The 7,607-nt window shown below is 37.4% G+C and overlaps 1 long non-coding RNA gene across 1 annotated transcript; it reads right to left on the bottom strand.

Moving 5' to 3' along the window:
* Positions 1 to 5,865: 5,865 nt before the first annotated feature.
* Positions 5,866 to 7,221, bottom strand: LOC308401312. Its single transcript, XR_013972519.1, has 2 exons — positions 7,023 to 7,221; positions 5,866 to 6,640 (listed from the first exon to the last, which is right to left on the bottom strand). It is a non-coding gene; the product is annotated as an uncharacterized lncRNA (long non-coding RNA).
* Between the last annotated feature and the right edge of the window lie 386 nt (positions 7,222 to 7,607).

Below are 7,607 nucleotides of genomic sequence, written 5' to 3'. Positions count from 1 at the left end.
TTTTAACTAATCTAGAGACAAGCAACTCCTTTTTAGCTTCTGTTATGTATTTACCTCTCACACCTTAATCTAGATGTTAGTGTTCTCAGAGTTAACATGTCTCATGTTGCCATGTTGTATTTCTAATACCCAGCCTCAGTGTTCGCCCTGTTCACCCTCAAATCCAAACACCAATGATCTAGATATTCACAAAATTCATAAGGAGATTCTTAAGGTCTTAAGTTTTGTTGTTTTTATGTTTTACAAAAAAAAACTTCACATTTTTTATATTTTTAAACGAAAGTGACATGCAAGGATATTTTTCTTTAGTGATGTTGCTTCAGCAATCTCAAATACTAATTATTCTGGGAATTTTTATGGTCAAACTATGTGATTTTCCAAATGTGTGTGTGTGGAGTAAAATGACCTTGTTCTTATGATGTTGTCACCGTGAATCATTTAGGATTAACAACACAAATTGTATCGATAGCAGAAACAGTCTTATAACTTATAATTCTCACACGTTACCGCTAGTTTTACAAACGCAGTCTTCTTCAGCTCTGTTTATGTAGCTTTTATGAAACTGATTTTCCATAGTACAAGTAGAATTTAATTTTTCTTTGCTCTCCAGTATAAATGCAATAATTTGCAGGCTTTTTACTGAAACTCTCACAATGCAACACTCAATGCTCAGAGCTTCATATATCAACAGCTCTGAAAATATCTTCTTTTTTAAAGTAATGTAGGACAGGATCTCTCACTCTCTGTGTCTCAAAAAAACCCAACTAAACTGGCAATCACCACTAAACAAATGAAAGTAGTTTATGGCTTTTTTTATCAGCTGCATTTCTTTCATTTATGTATTGATCCCATTGTTTATTGGTAATGCTTTTAGGTCACTGTTTTAGCATGTCTGCCTCACACTCCATTTAAACAGTTTAACAGATAGTGGGGTCTGGTAAGGAAGTTGGGGGGAAGCAGACAACTCCACAGGAAGAGTCTTTTTGTCTTTTCTCCACTGTAAAAGATAGCAAGGCAGTGTGAAACTTTCTTTGCGGGAAAGACAAAACTGAGAGCCATGCTAGGCTCAGTGAGAGACTCTGCTCACCCTCTGCCCCAGCGATGGCAGTCCCTCACCAAGCTTGATTTCTGTTCTTTGTCTTGATTAAAGAATGTTAGCTACCGCTCATCGCTTGTCTGCAGGCTTTATTAAACGGAAAACTTCCACAACAACCTCTAAACAGTGGTTTATGGCTTTTTGTCACCTGCAACATCATGTAACACTTGGATGTTAGATTCTTTTACCAGTCAGTGTTGTTAGCCCCAACCCCCAGGCTCCAGGTGTCTGAGCTCTAACCCTGGCTGCCAAATGTCCCCCTGAGGCCTTTGTGCCTTTTACCACCAGACTAAGTTTGTAGTCCTATCTACTAATATTATTTTATTTTTTTATTATAGCACAAGGTTCAGTTAGGTTACTACTTTGACTTCCTCAATTTGAGCACATTTCTGACCCGATACTTTATCAAGCTTTTACTCGAGTGTTTTTGACACTAGCAGCTGTACTTCTACTTAAGTGAAAATTGCCTGCAATTTTGCCACCGCAGTTGCCACTTTTCTGGAGTTTGTACACTTTTTATATTGAAACGTTCAACGTTTTACGTGTTATCCTTGATCACAGTTCTAAACAAGTTAACTTTCTTCACTTCAAAGTAACCCAAAAAAGAAACTATATGTCCAGTTCTCTTTACTCCAAACCTGGTTTAAGGCTATGCTGTTGTTGTGATATGGCTATACAAATAATATTAAGTTTAATTAATCTTTAAAAAAAATGGCTGCTTCATGGCTACCTGTTCAGAGAATTTGCAGACTTTTATGGAAACTGTCACAATGTAACACTCTCACTGTCAAAACAGGGTTGATCCATGTTTCTATGAACACTGATTAATATATCAACAGCTCTGAAAATCCTTTTTTTTAAAGTAAAGCAGAACAGGATCTCTGTATCTCTAAAAATCCCAACAAAACTGGCAATCACCTCTAAACAAATGGAAGTAGTTTATGGATCTTTATCACCTGCAACACCATGTAACACCTAGATGTTAGACTCTTTTACCATCACATTTGCAAGGGTTTATGTGTTATCCTTGATCACAGTTCTAAATAAGTTAACTTTCTTGACATAAAAGTAGCCCAAAGAAGACAAATATATGTCCAGTTCTTTTTTACTCCAAACCTATTGATCGGATGGCTGCTTTCTACAAAGTTGTGTGTACCTCACAAGTCAAATTATACATTGTGATGGAGCAGTCACAATACACACGCATGAGACACAGTTTGAAAATATTAAAGCCAGAACTTACAAGATCAAAAACCTTTTACTTCATGTACAGGGTTTTATTTCAGGTATATAAACCATTACATTTGATTCAAGTAAAACAAATAATTACATTGATTCTTGTAAAGAGTTTCCAAAAAGGTTTTGACTGACAACAACGCTCACCTGGAGGATCAACACTCAGGCTAATGATGCTGATGGGGTTATTGCTCTGGGGATTTAGCAGGTGAGCTAAATCATGTGTAACATGTGAATTTCCTGAGTGTGGCATTAATAAAGTCTGTGTCTATGTCAAAGCTGACGTTTAAATTCCTTTTTAAATTTACCAACATTTCTTATTTGCGGTTAAGACTGTGACATGTTTTCACCATTTGAAAGCCAGAAGAGTGATCACTCTTGAAGCCTGGTTGCTGCAGAATACTAGGACTACTAGTACTAGTTCTAGTACTACTGCTACTCCACAAAGCACATTGTTCAGGAATTTCACAAATTTGCTTACGTCTAATGTGTTGGCTTACAGGTAAACTTGTTTTGCAGGTGGATAGGATGAAAACTTCCAGCATCACATAATGTTTTCCGATCAATAGGTTTGGAGTAAAAAAGAACTGGACATATATTTGTCTTCTTTGGGCTACTTTTATGTCAAGAAAGTTAACTTATTTAGAACTGTGATCAAGGATAACACATAAACCCTTGCAAATGTGATGGTAAAAGAGTCTAACATCTAGGTGTTACATGGTGTTGCAGGTGATAAAGATCCATAAACTACTTCCATTTGTTTAGAGGTGATTGCCAGTTTTGTTGGGATTTTTAGAGATACAGAGATCCTGTTCTGCTTTACTTAAAAAAAAAAGGATTTTCAGAGCTGTTGATATATTAATCAGTGTTCATAGAAACATGGATCAACCCTGTTTTGACAGTGAGAGTGTTACATTGTGACAGTTTCCATAAAAGTCTGCAAATTCTCTGAACAGGTAGCCATGAAGCAGCCATTTTTTTTAAAGATTAATTAAACTTAATATTATTTGTATAGCCATATCACAACAACAGCATAGCCTTAAACCAGGTTTGGAGTAAAGAGAACTGGACATATAGTTTCTTTTTTGGGTTACTTTGAAGTGAAGAAAGTTAACTTGTTTAGGACTGTGATCAAGGATAACACGTAAAACGTTGAACGTTTCAATATAAAAAGTGTACAAACTCCAGAAAAGTGGCAACTGCGGTGGCAAAATTGCAGGCAATTTTCACTTAAGTAGAAGTACAGCTGCTAGTGTCAAAAACACTCGAGTAAAAGCTTGATAAAGTATCGGGTCAGAAATGTGCTCAAATTGAGGAAGTCAAAGTAGTAACCTAACTGAACCTTGTGCTATAATAAAAAAATAAAATAATATTAGTAGATAGGACTACAAACTTAGTCTGGTGGTAAAAGGCACAAAGGCCTCAGGGGGACATTTGGCAGCCAGGGTTAGAGCTCAGACACCTGGAGCCTGGGGGTTGGGGCTAACAACACTGACTGGTAAAAGAATCTAACATCCAAGTGTTACATGATGTTGCAGGTGACAAAAAGCCATAAACCACTGTTTAGAGGTTGTTGTGGAAGTTTTCCGTTTAATAAAGCCTGCAGACAAGCGATGAGCGGTAGCTAACATTCTTTAATCAAGACAAAGAACAGAAATCAAGCTTGGTGAGGGACTGCCATCGCTGGGGCAGAGGGTGAGCAGAGTCTCTCACTGAGCCTAGCATGGCTCTCAGTTTTGTCTTTCCCGCAAAGAAAGTTTCACACTGCCTTGCTATCTTTTACAGTGGAGAAAAGACAAAAAGACTCTTCCTGTGGAGTTGTCTGCTTCCCCCCAACTTCCTTACCAGACCCCACTATCTGTTAAACTGTTTAAATGGAGTGTGAGGCAGACATGCTAAAACAGTGACCTAAAAGCATTACCAATAAACAATGGGATCAATACATAAATGAAAGAAATGCAGCTGATAAAAAAAGCCATAAACTACTTTCATTTGTTTAGTGGTGATTGCCAGTTTAGTTGGGTTTTTTTGAGACACAGAGAGTGAGAGATCCTGTCCTACATTACTTTAAAAAAGAAGATATTTTCAGAGCTGTTGATATATGAAGCTCTGAGCATTGAGTGTTGCATTGTGAGAGTTTCAGTAAAAAGCCTGCAAATTATTGCATTTATACTGGAGAGCAAAGAAAAATTAAATTCTACTTGTACTATGGAAAATCAGTTTCATAAAAGCTACATAAACAGAGCTGAAGAAGACTGCGTTTGTAAAACTAGCGGTAACGTGTGAGAATTATAAGTTATAAGACTGTTTCTGCTATCGATACAATTTGTGTTGTTAATCCTAAATGATTCACGGTGACAACATCATAAGAACAAGGTCATTTTACTCCACACACACACATTTGGAAAATCACATAGTTTGACCATAAAAATTCCCAGAATAATTAGTATTTGAGATTGCTGAAGCAACATCACTAAAGAAAAATATCCTTGCATGTCACTTTCGTTTAAAAATATAAAAAATGTGAAGTTTTTTTTTGTAAAACATAAAAACAACAAAACTTAAGACCTTAAGAATCTCCTTATGAATTTTGTGAATATCTAGATCATTGGTGTTTGGATTTGAGGGTGAACAGGGCGAACACTGAGGCTGGGTATTAGAAATACAACATGGCAACATGAGACATGTTAACTCTGAGAACACTAACATCTAGATTAAGGTGTGAGAGGTAAATACATAACAGAAGCTAAAAAGGAGTTGCTTGTCTCTAGATTAGTTAAAATAAATTGAAAATAAACTGATTTGAACACGTTTGATGCATTATACAAAAAAGGTTCATGATATAGTTCACATGATCTAAGCAAGAGTGACTCGGAATCTCAAATGTTAAAGTACACTTACTGATTGTACTTTTACTACATGAGCTAATGTAGATGCTCTAAAAGCACGCTGGCTGAAAAAGAACCACACACTTGGAGAAACTGTGCTGTAACTTCTCATACTGTGAAGTTTTCTGACAAAAGTGAATTGAAAACTTATGCTGTACAGCTTACTAAGGGGTCCTTTGCTGGGCCATGTGCAATTACACAAAAGAACAAGTTCAATTTCACCATAACACTGACTGGAGAAAAGCCATATTGGGATTCTAATTGAGATTACAACTGAAATCAGTGCTGTGATAGTTAGTTTAAGATCACAACCTGATTTAAAACACAGTCTAACATCAACATTCTTGCCCCTGAAAATAGGTCAGGATGGCCGAAAAATGTACTTTAAAAATGAGATTTTCTTTTTGTTTCATTGGAACAGTAAAGTACCATTACAAAGAAATGAGTACACCTTTGTAGATATCACTGATATGGAGTTTTTCATGTTTTACATACAGACTTTCTCATTTAAACCATGGTGACTTAAAAGTTTAGCAGCAAGACACTTGTTTCCTTTGTTCCATCAAACATTTCTTTCAGCCATCTGTGTTTATCAGAGCGATATGTGACTAATTTTTTATTGAATCACCAGAAAGTACACAAATACAAGATTAAATATTTTATTTATTTATCAAAGATACATAATTACACATTGATACAATGAATAAGGTGTCTATAAAAATTACACATGGTGTAAGAAAAACATTATAACATACAAATAAGTGTTTTAAGATAATCTGACATACTTTAAAAGCATAAGAATAAAAGTTAAAAAAAAAAAAATCATGTTCTTTGATGATCACATTACATGTATCACATTTTTTAAAGCATAACGTAGGGTGTTCACAAAAACAGTTTTATGATTACTTTTTCCACAGTGCTTGTATGCCTCTTGCAAAACTATGTACTTATCAGCATATGACATAATAACTCACGATTATGCAAGACCAGCCATGAAATGTCCGTCGCTTCATTACAATCATTTGTCCCCGCTGCTGCCCTCAGACCCAGTCTTCTGTACTGTGGGGTAAAATTGCTTTTTTGGTGGTTCATAAAAAATATCTCAAAAAGCGATGTTAGTGAGGGGACCAGAAACACTGGGTTGCAGAGCAGTTGGTAAGGACTTGTATATTTCTGGAGAGTCTGCAAAAGCTGTCTTGCTCGTGCTCCTGATTGGATATGTGGAGCCCGGCTCTGATATCTCACTGGTGGCAGCTAAAGGTAGGCATGCCTTGGAGGCGGAGTTGGTCTCGGGCGCAATCTTTCAAACGAGCCTCACGGCATTTCAGGCAACCTCAGGCCGGAAACAACATCCGGTCACTCGCGGTCAAAATCCACGCAGAGCTGGTGTTTCGCAGGGATCAGGTTAACACATCTGGGTCTAAAAATATAAAGAAAAACAAAAAGAGTTTTAAAACACGCAAACTAGCAAAATATCAAAGGAGCATAACATAACAATAACAAGATGATATGAGATACCCGATGAGGCCATGATAGGTGATGTAGACATGTAATGTATAAACTTTTACGGGAGTTAAAAGTGGAGCTTATATGTATTTTAAAGTGTATTGTACGTGGGATAGGCTCCAGCGCACCGCGCGAGCCTGAGAAAAGGATAAGTGGAGGCGAATGGATGGATGGATGGTGTATTGTACCTGTTACAAACCATTGTGATATTTATTTATTTTTTTAAATGAAAGGATTGACAGAATGGTAAAAAGGAAAATGCAAAAATGTAGTTAGAGAGGAAGATTAACACTTACCGAATGATATGCGGATAAGGAAAGAGACGCAAGTTGCTGTTGAAATCGGCCGCTCCCTATGCGAACTCGCAAGCAGTCTGAGCGGTTCCAGTTGTTGATATGGCTGAAGGCAGGGGTCTTCTGGGAGCTCGGGGGTAGTCTTAACCTGAGCGGGAGATCATAAAAATCGGACCTGGAGCGGATTGGCTAACCGGGGTGCGAAGGGAGCGGTGCAAGGGTTATGTGATTGGCAGCGGGGCGCAGTGAGGCGGAGTTGGTCTAAGGGGGGAATTTTCAAACGAGGTAAGCAGCGCATTCGGGAGCAGAGCAGGGAGCGAACAAGTAGGAAAAAATTGTGCTCTGCAAGAAGTTGTGGATCGGAGATTAAGAGCGAGGTAGAACTTAGAGTGTGGGTTGAATTTTAGAGCTTGCTAGTAAGAGGGAAGTTTTTGAAGGAAAAAAGACTAAGGATTTTCCCTGTTATCGAATATAAGGTTTTTGGGAATAGAGGGGTAGCTAACAAGTTATTGTAGGGTTTTGGAGAAATCGCGGAGAATTTTTTAAAGGAGTTTTGGCTTTGTTTGGCTGAGCATGAAGGGAGCCGCG

The sequence above is a fragment of the Rhamphochromis sp. 'chilingali' genome (genome assembly GCF_963969265.1).
Source record: "Rhamphochromis sp. 'chilingali' genome assembly, chromosome: 8".
NCBI classification, from domain to species: Eukaryota; Metazoa; Chordata; class Actinopteri; order Cichliformes; family Cichlidae; genus Rhamphochromis; species Rhamphochromis sp. 'chilingali'.
The sequence above is the reverse complement of the archived record's forward strand: the minus strand, read 5'-3'. Positions and strand labels throughout refer to the sequence as shown.